Source organism: Lepisosteus oculatus, chromosome 16 (genome assembly GCF_040954835.1).
Source record: "Lepisosteus oculatus isolate fLepOcu1 chromosome 16, fLepOcu1.hap2, whole genome shotgun sequence".
NCBI lineage: Eukaryota > Metazoa > Chordata > Actinopteri > Semionotiformes > Lepisosteidae > Lepisosteus > Lepisosteus oculatus.
In genome coordinates this window covers 9,519,978-9,534,889 of record NC_090711.1, presented here as the reverse complement: position 1 = coordinate 9,534,889, position 14,912 = coordinate 9,519,978, and the positions used below count along the sequence as shown (strand labels likewise).

The following is a 14,912-nucleotide window of genomic DNA, read 5'->3' as shown; positions in this document are numbered from 1 at the left end:
GATTGTTTAACCAACTGTTTATTTCTAAGATGGGCTGAATGTATCAACACAATATAATTCATAAGTCACCATTTTTATACCTGCTGATTGGTCATAGTGTTGCTGCTAGGGGATCAAGACTCATGCAATTTGAATATATGCAGAAAAGGAAAGACAAACTGTGTATCACTGTAATCAGTGCTTGTGTAAGTGACTGGACACAACATCAGATTTTGTCACAAACAGGCAAGGTAACTACTATGATTACTTAGAACACTACAAAAAAATGATTATCTGAAAGTTAGTCACATTTATTATATAAACTCTGTTGCCTGGCCAGACTAAATGTAATTTGTTACAGATACAGTGAATGAATACTCCTGAGAGTTTTTATTCATCTGTGGAAGATGCAAAGCTTAAACTTTGAGACCAGTCTATACATTTGTGGAACAGTTACAACTTCCTGGTTAGAAGATCCGTGAACCCAGCATCTCACATTTGAACATCAATTAACAGTGACTTCCTGGCCATTAATTCAGTTGTCTGGAGGATTTTCAATTGGGTAGAAAGTTGTTCCATTCAGGATTCTCCAAATGCTGTTCTCTTTTTAACCAAAGTGTGCTAGTTCGAATTCCACCTGAACTCTCAGTTATTTCATTAACCGAAACACTATTTTCTTTAAATCAGAATTTTTTGGTTGTTCTCAGCTCTTGAAGTTAATTTCAAGGTACTCAAACATTTTGAGAGCTGCAATTTGTGATAATATTTTCTAAAATATTCACCTTATTCCTTTAATACACTGTACAATGTTTTTAGAAAGCTTTCTTATACTGTGCTCAGATTTATTACCAAATTTCAGAATTCCACAGCAGCTTAATCATCACAGTGTAACTGGATTATCGAGTAACTGCAAAGTTCAGGTTCAAAGGTTAGGGTTGGATCGTAACCAAACCTTTGCCTTGACAATGATTAACTGGGTACTTCACAATGTTTTCCATCAACTACAACCACTGAGATCTGCAATCAGGATTTGTGAAATTAGGATGTTAAAATGGGTCTTGAACCTGAGAAAGGTTACAAATGAGAGAAAGCTTTTTGGCCCATCTTATTTTATACGTCGTTGCCAATTGATTCTAAAACATCCTCATCTAGAAGGACTTCAGAGTGTCAGTTTCAACAGCTTGGCGGGCATTATTTTAAATCAATACCCCCACTAGAAAGAAATCCCTAGGTTTGCATACCTAAAAGCATGCGCTCATTATTTCCAGTTATGATCCTAAGTCCGCCTTTTCTTACTGAGCTTGACGTAGTCCTTGGAATAACTACATCAATTGTTCTAAGGATTTTAAAAACTTGAGTCAAATCTCCTTATAATCTCCTCTGCTCAACACTAAGGAGAATTAATTACATTTAGCCTTTTTGACATTCCTTTGAGAGCAAGAAATTATCTGACTGATATTCCTTGAACACCTTTCTGAGTAACAATATCCTTTTTTATAAAGTGGTGACAAAGCTAAATTAAAAATGTCATTTTTGCCTAAAACAGACAATTTTCACTAGCATTCTGTTGGACATTATTTTTGCTGTTCCCTATTGTTACAGGAAACTGAGTCAATAAGCTTCTAAATTGCCATTGGATCTTTGTGCAAGTTTAGTATTTGATCTATACTGTACATTTCTACACACCCTTATGTAGTACTTTGTACTTATTTGCACAGAAAACCATTTCCCAGGTGTCTTTTGTATTTCCTTTGGTGTTGCTACCACATCAGCCACCAACTGCATTTCTTTCATCAGCAAAATGACCTGGTTTACTATGTACATAATACAGATTAAGGATTTAAATTAGGAGCCTAAAACAGATCCCTTTAGTACACCGCTAATTACCTCAGCCAACTTTGAGGTTTTACCTGTTATGATGATCTTTTTACTGAATGATCTCTTAATTTTGGGCATCCTGTAAAGTCATCTTGTCTTCTCCTCTCTGACCCCCAAATTACAGGATGACACTCCAATACACCCTTCCCACTCAAGTTCCCAGCACAGAGGAATATGCCGGCCAGCAATTGCACAACACAGGTCTGTTCCTCCCTCAGTCAAGCCCAGCTTTTAAATCCCCCATCACCACATGAACAGCAGGCAATAATAAAAGGCAGCTAATACCGAGGCCGTTCTTATTAAGAGAAAACAAAAAATTAAGAACTTCTCCCCCCTTACAACCCTACAATATATGGTGTTCGCTTCCTTCAAGAACTGGCTCGGCGGGGTCCTTCGACCACTTAGCAAATAAAAACATCAAGGGTCAGACGGCCTCCTCTTGTTTGTCACTGTTCTTGTGTTCTGCCTGTTTCTCACTAGCAGACAACACTTCCATGTTACTTTGCACAGCCTGCCATCAGATCTTGTCTGAAAGGTTAGTGAATCCTTGTAAAAACAGAAGAGATGAAGCAGCACAGTTGTGCCATCCAACATACTGTACTGTGCCAGGCAGACTCTTCTGATACAGTCTGGAACAGCCATCACAGGCTTCACAGGAGCCCAGCTTAGAGCCTCTCTATCGCTCTTCAGCACTGGTTAATTCTGAACCCCTCGAAGACAGGAACAGCAAACTTCCCTACGCACCACCCAAACTTCCCCTTCCGTTTTTTGAGTATTTTCAACAAACAATTCGACAGACTACTACTTGTAGAATGTACAATATTTGTTTCCCTGGCTACGATCGACCCTTAATGTACCATCAGGCTTTATCACTGCTGATTTACAGAACCTAATTCATGCCTAGGCTGCTACAGGTCTTTTTCCCATGATTGTCAGAGTGATGACAACAGCACCTGGAAAACAGCAGTAGCCTGTGGCCCCATTATTTCTCAACTGAAGGCTTGCAATGACAAGGCTAAAACAAGGCACCTATTGTAAGCAGCCTAGTTACCTATGTTTCCCAGGAGATAAAAGGAAAAACAACTGCCTGATCCTGGCACCCCCTGAGGTTTGATGTTCGACTAGTGCAGATCAATCATACAAACATATTGACAGATGGCTGCTAATCCACATGATTAAAGACTACAATGCAAACAAAGGGTTTTAGTAAGAATCAAAATGGAGGAACATGGAATTGCTTAAATGACCTGCTACCAAAATTGAAGAACCAATTTCTCAATATTAATTTTCATGTACTATTTTGCAATTATCTATGACATTATAGGTTATAGTTATAAACTTTGAGCTCCCCACTCAAACATCATGGAGAAAACGCGCTCATCCTATATCTCACTGTTAAACCTTTAAACGGTTTCATCAAGGGAGACCCGCAGGCACCTTCACAATGGACACACATTCAAATAAAAGTGCAACATGTTTTGGTGGCAGAACTTCAGGCATGTGAAAAATCAGTGGAATATTTCAAAAAAATAAAATAAGAGATGAAGAAAAAAAGGAAGTTTTGTCCTTTGAATCCATAAACGAACATCTTGTATCAATCATCCATCGAGAATGTCATGAAAACCTAACTATTGGACAATATCTGACAACTAGATCCTGGGAAGAACGAATATGACAGATAAAACAAAAATCAATGGCTTTTGCTGCTGTAGTCTTCACGTTTTGTTAGCAAGGCACTTGTTTGTACTTGCCAGTAAATGACATAGCCACTAAAAATCAGTAAGTCTCCACTGTCCTGTATAGAGAAAGGAGTGCTGGGTTACACATGTATGATCCATGAAATAGCAAACATCAACCACAGATCACTGAATTACAAATACCTAGATACTTACATTTTCTGTTTTTTCTGTTTTTATCTACTTTTAAATGATAAAATGTGCTTACCTTTGTATTAAAAAGGTCTTTATTATTTTCAATTAAATGTGGAACATAAGGAGGAAATTACAGGTGACACAGCTTTTGACAAAAACATCTCAAAAAAGATTTTAAATTAATTTAGATTTTCAGATAAACTAAAGAATTGACCCTTTAATGAATCCATACTATTGCAACTTGAAGTTCAATAGCTAGGCTACTTCAGTCATCCAAGGTAAGAGCATTCTCCTTAGTTTCTCCTTGTTTCCAGTTCAATCAATCATTCATTCACTTTTAATACAAATGAACAGCAAAAATGTTTCACATAAGGCTGGGATTACTTTGATGTAAGAGAATTGTTGCAGCTGTTTGCACTAGTAACTAGTAGGGAGACCAGTGTAACGTGGTTGCTTAGTGTGGGTGATCGCAAGTTTTTACATAAAACTTTGATCTGAATACTTCTAAGACTAATAGTGGTTACAGACAGGCTTCAGCCAGTCTGAAAGCAGCATATACAGTACAACTCCAGCAAGGAAAGCATGCCATGAGTTTGTTCAGTCATCTGCATTTCAAGGTTGTGACCAGAGATAAAAGAAGCGGTTCTTCATTCTGACTTCTCCTGTGTCACCTTCTTAGATTGGCAGCACATTGTGAAGGTTAAACACAGGTATAATAATCTACTTACATCTACTTGTCGTCAAGCTGTCTACATAACTGTGACAATTCTATTTAACCAATCCCTGAGTCTCAGGTGACATGTCTAGATGAGACCCAAGTCAATAATTCTCCTTGTACAAGCATGACAATTACACGTTGATTGGAATCCACAACAATTTTAAATCTCTATGTCACAACCACAGATCATGCACAGATAAAGCAGAGGCTGCATAGGGGAACTGTGCCAACATGCAAATTGCAAAGCTATGAAGTTGAAAATCAGACAGAAAGAAGAAAGTTTTGGTTGTTTGGAGCCGGCCTTGAAACGGGAATCTTATTGAAATAAATTAATATCCAGCCAAATCTAAATATGGAAGAAGTGTAAATTAGGAAGAAATGTTTCAAAAGGAATACGACAACACAGAACATGCACAATGCAGTGTAATACAGATCTTATGAGCATTACACCACAGCAGTACCAGAATGTCGTACAGACAGCATAGAACATTCACAACCACGGCACAGAAACTTGAAATCTGAGCCTATATAGACAATAATACTGAAATACAGTACAGGCATAGAACAGAAAAGATCTGTTTCACAGTATGTCAGTGAAGCCCTCCAGTGTGGCCTACTGTGGACACACAAACATCAAAGCCTTCCTGTCATTTACGTATTCATGCTTTAATATCAAGCCGCTGTCCATTAAAAACGACAGGCACGGTTTACTACAGTATAACGCTCAGCACACAACAAAACTGCAAACGGTAAAAGTTTTGCTCATTAGTTCTAATTCTACCACAATTTACACATTGCCTGAAAACTGAAAAATTCATTAAGGCAGAGAAAGCCCCATTTATGTTTGTCTCATTCTTTCTAACTGGAAATATGAACAAGACGGGAAGACCATCTTTATACACTTTGCTATATTTTTTCTATATCATAAGATACACGTATTGCCCTTCCTGCTGAGATCTGTAACATAGGGATTTAAGAAAACCTTGCATTAGTAATTCTGTAATTACGATGATGCGGAAAATAACGTGAATGCATACTGGCCTGGGATTTGGTTGCTATTGTGAGCACTGAGGAGAGGCTGCTGGGAGTGAGTAAGACTAAGAAGTGATATTATTTTAAACACATCCAAACTTTCTACCATTGCTTTCGGAAAACATCTGGCAATTGTTTTACTGGAGCAAAAACCTTTGAAACTCACACTGCAAAAGAGATAACACTGAAATATGAGACATTGAATTCTTGAGCTGTCTTGTTCAGCAGCTGGTGTGTGTTACTGTGGGAGGACAGTGTGGAAATAGTGGTTTAGGATTCCATTTTTCCAAAAAAGCCCATTTTACAGTACAGATGCGGCTAGTCCTAGGTTTCAGTGTGCCAGACCGTACAAGGTACCAAGTTCTCTGCTAATCATTTCTTGCACAGTCAGACAGTGAAAATTATTCAAGTGGGGAATGCAAAGTTTGGAAAGGGAATTCTCAAAGTGTTGCTATTCTCAGACCATTGTGCATATCTTTCTCGCACACTGAAGATAAACAAAGAGTTGCATTGATAACAGCTCACAGTCAAAGCCACATGAGAGCCCAGTGTAAAACTAGGCCCCACTGAACTCACATTGCCAGAAGCTTCATGTTATTTACTAACAGGGGATGCCTTGAATTCTAGCCTAATGCCTACAGCACATACAAGCTTCTGGCATGGCAAACATACATCCATTAGTTAACAGAAAAGCAGCTTTTTGCCGTTAAGGCTTGCAGAAACCTAGAGCCTATTTCAGAAGCACCGGGATTTAAAGAAAACCCTTTTCGGACACCAGTCCATCGCAGGCCACGTTCATGCACAAGGGCAATATAGAGACATCAAATAATCTAACCACCTTGGAAGGTGGGAAAAAAATGTGGATCCCTGGGAAAAACACAGGCAAGCAAGGGAAAGGCATGCAAAAACTAAACAAAGGGTGTGCCAGTCAAGATTCAAACCCATGACCAAAGATTTGAGAGGCAGCCGTGATAATGATGCCCACAGGAAAAAAAACACTCCTCTGGGAAGGCAGTATTAGACTGTAGTTATGCTTGGTGTGATCAGACTGCAGCCACCGACTCCCTGTTGAGAGTTTTCAGCTGGTAAATTAGATGCATCCACACAGGAATACTGCGAGTGAAATAAACATTTAGCTACACACCAGGTTTGAAAGAGAGACAGAGTTATGTGTAGTACAAACAATAGATGTACTGTTTACTATGTAAACATGCGAAGAGAAAAATAATGCTAAAGATCGTGTCCATCGTTTCTTTGAAAAAATAAGAGTATTTGCTGTAACAACATGGGTAGGTAGACTGTTCCAGACTTTCATAAGATAAATTATCTAATATAATATACACATATACAGAACATCCACACAAAGAAACAGTCAATCAGAAGCTATTTTAATAGAACTGTTGGTTCCAATATGTCTAGCTGACAATTCTATTAGGATTTATTAAAAATGTTATATAATGATTTTGGCAAGAGAGTCGCATTTATGCCATCTTGGCCATTAAACTGTTAAAGGCCTGTAAAAGCAATATGTCACTGTGTAAAACTAAACAGACACCGAGCATGATGGCAAAAATGACTTGATAAAATAAATTTACAGTCTAGCATCATGTTCTAATTAAAATAAACGCCTTTTGGATTTTCTCTTGATATACAAAGCAGTTGGATAGTATGAAGTTGGTACACCATGTGGGTTTCTGTAAGGAAACATATTTCTGTTCCTCAATTCCAGACACCCTTCTATTCAAAATCTGCTTTGCAAAAAGGTATGATCCCCGATATGATCAGTGGGTTTCAAACTAAAGTCTGATGAACCAGAACAAGGCATTACAAAAATGCCAGGTAACATTGAATCTACCGTGTCAAAATGTATCCTCCTACATGAAAGCAGCTACTGATTTTTTTGTCTGGCTGAAAGTGAGAAGCATAATCACTAACAATGACACTTGCTTAAACAGTGTTGCAAAGAAGAGCAGAGGAGATTCTAGACATCTGACCGTCTCTCTCTAATAAGGGAAAGAACATCATCCTTCTGACAGAAGTATATACAAATGTTACCAGTCACTGTCATCATCCTCAGCGTAGAATGACCTTTCAAGAAACAAAAAGTTCTAGCAAAGGCTAAATTAAATGCACTTACAACAAGAGCAAGTTTTTTTTTCCTTTTATTTTGACAGTTGTTAAAACCAACAGACGAGCTTTCCTGTCGGGTCAGCACTGCAGACTGCTCTCCTGCTCGCTTTGTCAGTGGGTGTTTCCCGATCCGCCTCCCTAGCTGGCCCTGCTCTCAGTCAGGTTCCTCGATGAAGATGAGGAACTATGAAGTCCCTGTCCCAACTGCTGCTCTGAGCCCGTCTTTAACAGTGCCACCCTTTCACTGAATCGCTGGCACAGGGATTTCCTCTGACCAAAGCATGCTTTGTACTCTACCTGGCCTGTGTGCAAAACAGGGAACCAGCATTAATCACTATGAATTGCCCTGTTAAATATTTCAGTACAGTACTTCCTGGAACTCATCTGACACAGATAACAGCCTGATGGGTAAATTCCATGGCCATTTACGTTCCTTCAAACAAAACAATTTAACTTAAACAATGACAATTTAAAATGTACTTTTTAAATTTAGACTGGCTAAATTTGCTTAGGTCCCCCAACAGTTTGGAATGAGCACACGGCTACAATTCTCTCACAACAAGTGAAAAAGAGAGTTTTGTCCTCCAACACACACACTGTAAGGCCATTCACTTGTTTCGCACAGGAAGCCAACAGCAACAAAGGCCTCTGGACATAGGTCTTACTGTACATGCAGCTCTTACTGCTAACACAAGCCTACAAATCCCTAGCTAAGACACATGCATCACCATCAATATAATTAGACAGTCAACAATGAAAAGAAACCAGCTTTAGGGCTATCAGAATGTAAACTCTCATTTGACCAATGACCAAAAGGTTACACTGGGAATTTTCATTGCTATTTTAATTGACAGTTTCTTAAATCTGTTATCATAATGGAATAAAGAAAAAACCCTTAAACATACTCGATCGTGCCCCTGATCGTATGTATTACGACAGACAAATGTTTTGTGTTGGCTTCTCCAGCTTGCTTATTCCAGCAAAATTTGTTAACTTTGTTTCCAAAGTGCAGCAGAAAAGCATTCCTCGGTTTTTTTATTCCTACAAAAAAACACCTAGGCAACCTTCATACTTTAACATTCCTGTTCATTAAAGGCAAAATATTTTTTTTTAGCAAGCAGTATTCATTTTTGTGCAGTATCTGTGGATTAATACAAACTGTAGACATTAATTTTGGTTGACGTAAATAGTGCTTCTGGTTTAAAAAAGCCGATATCTTTTTAGGATCTTTTTGTTTTTCAACTTTCGCAGAGAAACAAATCTAAGAGAACTGAAGGTAATCTGAAGCTTTCTAACCTTTATTCAACTGGCTGGATCTCACTTTTTGTCACACACACACAGAACTTAAAAACTATGCACGGGAAGAAGTTTTATATAAATGACTCATCTAAGCCTAAATCCTCAGACAACTGATCGCAATTGCTAATCACTATGCATATCGGTATTCATGTCAAAGAAGATTAATTCAATCATTAAAACGTTACGCTTGCTAGAACCCCCTTTGAGTTTCGATTTGTGCTTCCTACAGTACGTGAGCTGCACCTAAGAGACTGCAGGGGAAATGCAGTCTGGCATCTTAAAATAAGATGCACCTTCAAGTGGCTTCTGAAACATTCCTTCTCAATGCCAATATAGCTGTCAGCTCAGGAATGTAAAGATGTTAATGAGTGCATGGATTTTAATCCAAAAGAAAAAGAACAATAAACTACCCTCCCCCCAGTCTGCCTGTTCCAAACGCTTGAACAGTGCTACATTGTATCATACAAGAGTATGAGCCTGACATGACTTCTGGAAATCTTTTACTAAAATAGTGATCACAATGTAAAACATCCGGTGGACGCATAAATTGAACATTGTAATTTCCAAAAATGCAGGAATAACAGGAATACTGTAACAGGAAAACTCAGCTTACTAGAACTAAAACTCCATTACACTAAACCATAATTTTAAACTGTGATTTTCACTGCTTTGTCATTTTATTGAGCAGGTATTAGAATGTGAGCCAATATCAGCAAAAGTCTATTATATCATCAGTGCCCATCTTCACACAGTTCTACCAGAGATCGGGCTTAAAGCATTTTTCTGTTTGCAGTTTATATTGAAAGGTTCAGTACACTGCCTGAGCATTTGAAAAAGCAATGAGAAATAGTACTAGTGGTATGTTAGTGGAAAAAAAACCCCACTAGATTAAATACAGTATATTGTTCTTTTTTGGAAAATAGTCATTAATATAATCTGTTAAAAGAAAATGTGCAAAAAATCCCAAAGGCAATCCCACATAAAAGGACCCATCATTTGCAACCTTTCACCTGAAGGAATGTGTGCTTTCCTCAGAATGGAAGTTTGTTGCTATAGTGTAAGAAACACATACTTTGTACAGTGTTTTCTTGTTACTAAGATATCATTTGGTGCATGACTGAATACATATGCTTTACCAATGACTGAGTTAGCTCCTGTTAATAAATAACACACACAAAAGGTATCGACAGAACATGACTGTCTAATCAGAAGCTGAAAAACTGAGATCATTCCTGCTTTTTTACTCACCTAATGGATCTTAAACACAAGTATTAGCGAGGTACAAAATCTTAATCCTTTGGAGGAGGAGTTTGACATTACAAATAATATGATTAAGGTACAAGAAAATAAGAGAGAGTTTCTCCTAAATTTACTTTTCATAAGGATGACGTTTATTTATTTACGTTAATTTTACAATCACCCAAGGTAGTTCGATTTGGCCTGTATCACGGTGATCCGATTAGGTGAAGACGCAGACGCAGATGCAGTGTCATCCTGCACCATAAGGCCGCCTCTCATCTCATTAACCCACTTGATCAAGTAAATCATTCGCTAGGGTGTGATCAAGCTCTTTAAAATATAAAAACCTTGCTGGTCGGGGTTTAAAGAAAGGCATTTCATTTGAGGGGCTAGAATGTTACCTAAGCAGCAACAAAGTGCAATGTTGAATAACAGCACATTTTTGGAACCCAGGCATTTTATTTGAGGACTGTTTTGAGCAAATCACAATAAAAATGTTTGATTCTGACCTGATTACAATAAAAAGAATAAAATGCAAATAAGTGATTTGTTAGAAGTGGCATGAAAATTATAGACTGTCACTGCTTATTTGCTTTTGTCATTAAAGCAGAATTGTACTCAATGCTCACCCAAGATGAAACCAGAACAGACCCTTTGCCTTTAGCTTCTGGCTTTCAAAAACAACTCATATGCATATTTTACCATACTAAATTTGCACATTAACTCTGCACTTTACTATGACTTGCCTATGCTTTATAAGCACTTGCATTACTTTCAGTATGTATTGCTCTGGTTTACCATAGTACCATTGCTGAATGAACTTCACCATATTTTTACTGTGCCTCTCTACAATAATAACACGATTTACAACAGCAAATTAAAGGTGGGTCAGACTAATGGAAAAAAATATTCCAGTATTTATCTGGACTAGCTATTCCCTGGCAACCAAACAAATCAAAATGTTACCTGCAAGAGTAAGTCAGAATCAACTATTTAGGTATCATGCAATATGTTCAACTCAATTTCCAAGCTTACTGGAGTAGAAACATTCTCAGGAGGTGCTAATTATAGATTCAATTAACATGATAGTCATGGTTAATAATTATCTTGAACCACACCACAAGTGCAAGGCTACAAGACTATCAACGGTATATTGTTAATAATAACAGCCCCCCCAATCTCCAGGCAGTCAATAAACAGCATGCATTTCGAGAGAGCTTTTGGCACTGGAAAGTCAAAACTTGTAGTTTTTCCAGCTTACTGACAAACTGTTGTATTCAAAGCATGTCGCCAACGTATCTCAACCCTAACGACTTTGTAAACCTTGTAAAGGGGACAGGTGGGTAGACGTCAAAACTACTAAGGAACCACAGGTTTTCTTTCAAGAGCAGAGTGACAGATTACAGAAGTTTGGTAGTGATTGGGGATTTTCCATCTTGGTTGCAGAAATTCACAAAGGTTCGTATTCTTGAAACCATGTTTTAGCCCAATTATATAAGCAGAACTTTGTTTTTTTCCGATATCCCTTCATTAATACGATAATCAGTGAATCTATAGCATTAAATGCCTTGACCGCCTGCTACAACCCTCACACCAGCAGAGGAGAGGTGATGGCAAACATCCCCAGGAACAAGCACAGTCAGGCCATCTGCTTCTTTATAGGGCAAATCTCACACATTACACAACTGAGCTAGGCTCCCACTAACAACACTGCATGCCATAAACACAAGGGCACCCACGGGAGACTTCAAACTCACTCTGTCCCAGAGAGCTTTGGCCCACAGTGCACTCCCCACAGGGAATCCCTGTTACAACTCGGTAAAATCAGATCCAGGCTTGAACTAGCCTAAAGGCCACAATCTGCCGCCAAGCAGAGGCATTTCAGAGAACTGTTTCCTTGCTGATTTTGATCTTGAGCCAAGGCAGTTTATTAAAATGCTTAAGAAAGCTATTGTGGTAATATTCAGTTGCTTTTGCTCCTTATTGGAGTTCAAATAAGCCTCTTTAGTGAATATAATGCACAGGAGAATGTTACCAGTGTTTCATCACTTTAAGTGTGTCTCCCAATACAAGCTTATGCAACAGGCATTACATAAATGAATAAAACATGAAATTTAAAATACTTTGCAAAAAGTTACAGAATGAATGATGGCTCATCATTCCTGCGTTTTTTTTATTGTTTCCCCTCAGTCTTAAACATACAAGAATGCCTGTTCTTTTAATCAAAATAACTGAGTGTTAAGGCAATTATACCACTGACTGTTTCTGCCGTGTCCTGAATCACAGCAATTGTTTTTTTCAAAAACTTATCCAAGATTTCAAGCACGATAGAGGTGTACGCAAAAAGTCAAAAGGAAAGTAACTCAGGCTGGCAGATCTAGCAAAACCTCTGCTGGGCTGCTGTTTCTCCAAACTCTTGCCAAGCCATTCTTCTTTGTCTAAAAAATGCTCTTCTGTCTCACTGAATATCCTTCACAGCTTTGTGATCAGACGCTTGTGTTCTTTCCACACAGCTGACCCCCTGACTACGAGCGAGGCCTCTGTCCACTCTTCAGCGAGTTCCCCAGAGGCATGGTTTCTGCTTAATAAATCAAACAGGACCCCAGTGGACACACTGCATGGCTCATTATAGTGGTAGACAAGAGCACTGCTAACAAGACAAAACTCACTTGAACTCCCTCATAGCCGAAATGGGAGGACGCCTGGCATCTGACATTTCAAAGCAAATGGCGAAAACTGAGCCCATTCCAGCACTTAATGCATTTTGTAATATATTCAAGTCTTATGAACATACTGAACTGGATTTTAAAAACTGTCATTACGATGCAGAAAAAAAAGAAAGCAAAAGTGAAAATGAGAAAATTCACAAACGTGAGCTACTGCCTGGGCACTACTGCTTGTTCAACTGCTAGTAGGTGCTGAATTCAGTTCCAGAATCTCCTCCTGCCCTTGCATGAGGAATGCCAGACTCGGCTTACATGACAACACAGGGCAGTCAGGGAGCAAGTTCTTAATCAGCAAGCTGAGGACAGAGTGCATAAACGAATGTGCTAACGTTGTTGGGGGAACAAATCCCGAAAAAGAATTGATGGAAGATGGAAGAATGGAAGATGACGATGCTATGATGGCATTAGGCTACAAAATCCAGAAGGACACTGGGCAGAGTTTGGCTCCCAAAGAACAAGATGTGAAGAGTGCATACCTATAAAAAATATTCTCGACTACATTCAAGATGCACCCTCTGCAAAATTTTCCTGTGTTAAGAGAAACAGCTTTTTTGAGTTTTGCAACACAAAGGTTTTTAGACTGAACTTGAGTTCTAAAGCTGAATCGTTATTCTGTCAATATATTACCCTCATATATTAACAATGTATTAAATGGAATTGCATCTCATAAAATATATGCACAGCTTGTATATAATCATGTGACTGCCTAATAACGTTTGTATTTTTTGGGGTAATCTCCAAGAAAAACGGAAAACCATTTTAAAAATAAATAAAACCCAGGAGATTTTGGAGAACTGATTGACAACCGCTACAATCACAAATTGAAATTTGATAAAATACAGTTTGAAAATCCCACAGGTTTGGGTTTTCAAACACAGGCCAGAGGAATGTTGGCATTTAGCATTCAGCATTTGCTCATATTACACAAAATGACAAATTGTTCTTAAATCGGACAACATTTCCACGTGATGCACAGTAGCATGAACTTTAAATGAACAGAATACTAGTTGAGTCCAAACCCTATAGTGATGCAGCAGGGGGGACAAGCTGGAATGGGTCAAAAAACCTAGCTTGGCCGTTCCATCTTTGATTAGCTTGAAACTTGTATTAACTGCCTTGTTGTATCAAGAGAGAAATTCATCTATTTGTAATTATTCTCTGTTCAGACAAATCTCAGTATTATCCTGAACAGCCTTGAGGAGATTCTTTTACAGTGTTTAGCTGTGTGTTACAGCTCTTATCCCTGTTCACCTGCGGTGGTTCTGATTACTCAATTCCACAATCTATGAGCAACAAACAAGGTCCTTTTCAATATGGCTTAAGAATAACTACACTGCCTACCTCACACTTGAGAGTGACAGACGTTTCTACCGCATCACCCAGGCTGGTAACGCAGATAGTGTGAAACAGGGAACTTAATTTCTGCAACTACTGAATAATTATCAGGGCCATGTTGCATACCCACAATTATCTTGAAACACAGGAATTATCACTAGTTACACCATAAAGGTTCAGCTACTTTGAAAGTCAAATGGCTAGTGTAAGCTGATTTGACTTAAAAGACCTGATGCATTCTGAGCTCCAACCTGTTACCTAGACATAGCCTAGTCTTGAGCTGGTGTCATCACTAGACTGTAAGCAAAACCTCCAAAAAGCATCACACTATCCAATGCAATTTCAGCTTAACATCATACATGTTTTTCATCCTTTCTCAGAGTGGCTATGCTAAGAGATAATGCTTCATGAAGTCTATTTCTTACAGCTTTAACTACTGCATTGATTCATTCTTTGTAAAGAGTCAAATACTCATTTGAAGAAAAACAGATAGACAATACACGTTACCAGTCCAGGGGCAGAGCACTTAAGAGCTCTTGGTCACATCTTGCGCCCAGTGCTTCCAAGATGGGCTCTGTTTAGCAACAGTTCTCACCAGGATATGGGCTTTATGATAATTATGAACATGTAGATGCAGTCTCAGTGTCTAACTTTCAATGCCTGAAACCGCTTTCTGAGTTTTTCAAGATATTTCATGCAGATAAA

The 14,912-nt window shown here is 38.4% G+C and overlaps 1 protein-coding gene across 1 annotated transcript in view; it reads right to left on the bottom strand.

Annotated features, from left to right (window-relative positions):
• Positions 1 to 14,912, bottom strand: part of pard6b (par-6 partitioning defective 6 homolog beta (C. elegans)) — a 41,218-nt gene that overhangs the window by 9,197 nt on the left and 17,109 nt on the right. The gene's annotated exons all lie outside the window — the stretch shown is intronic.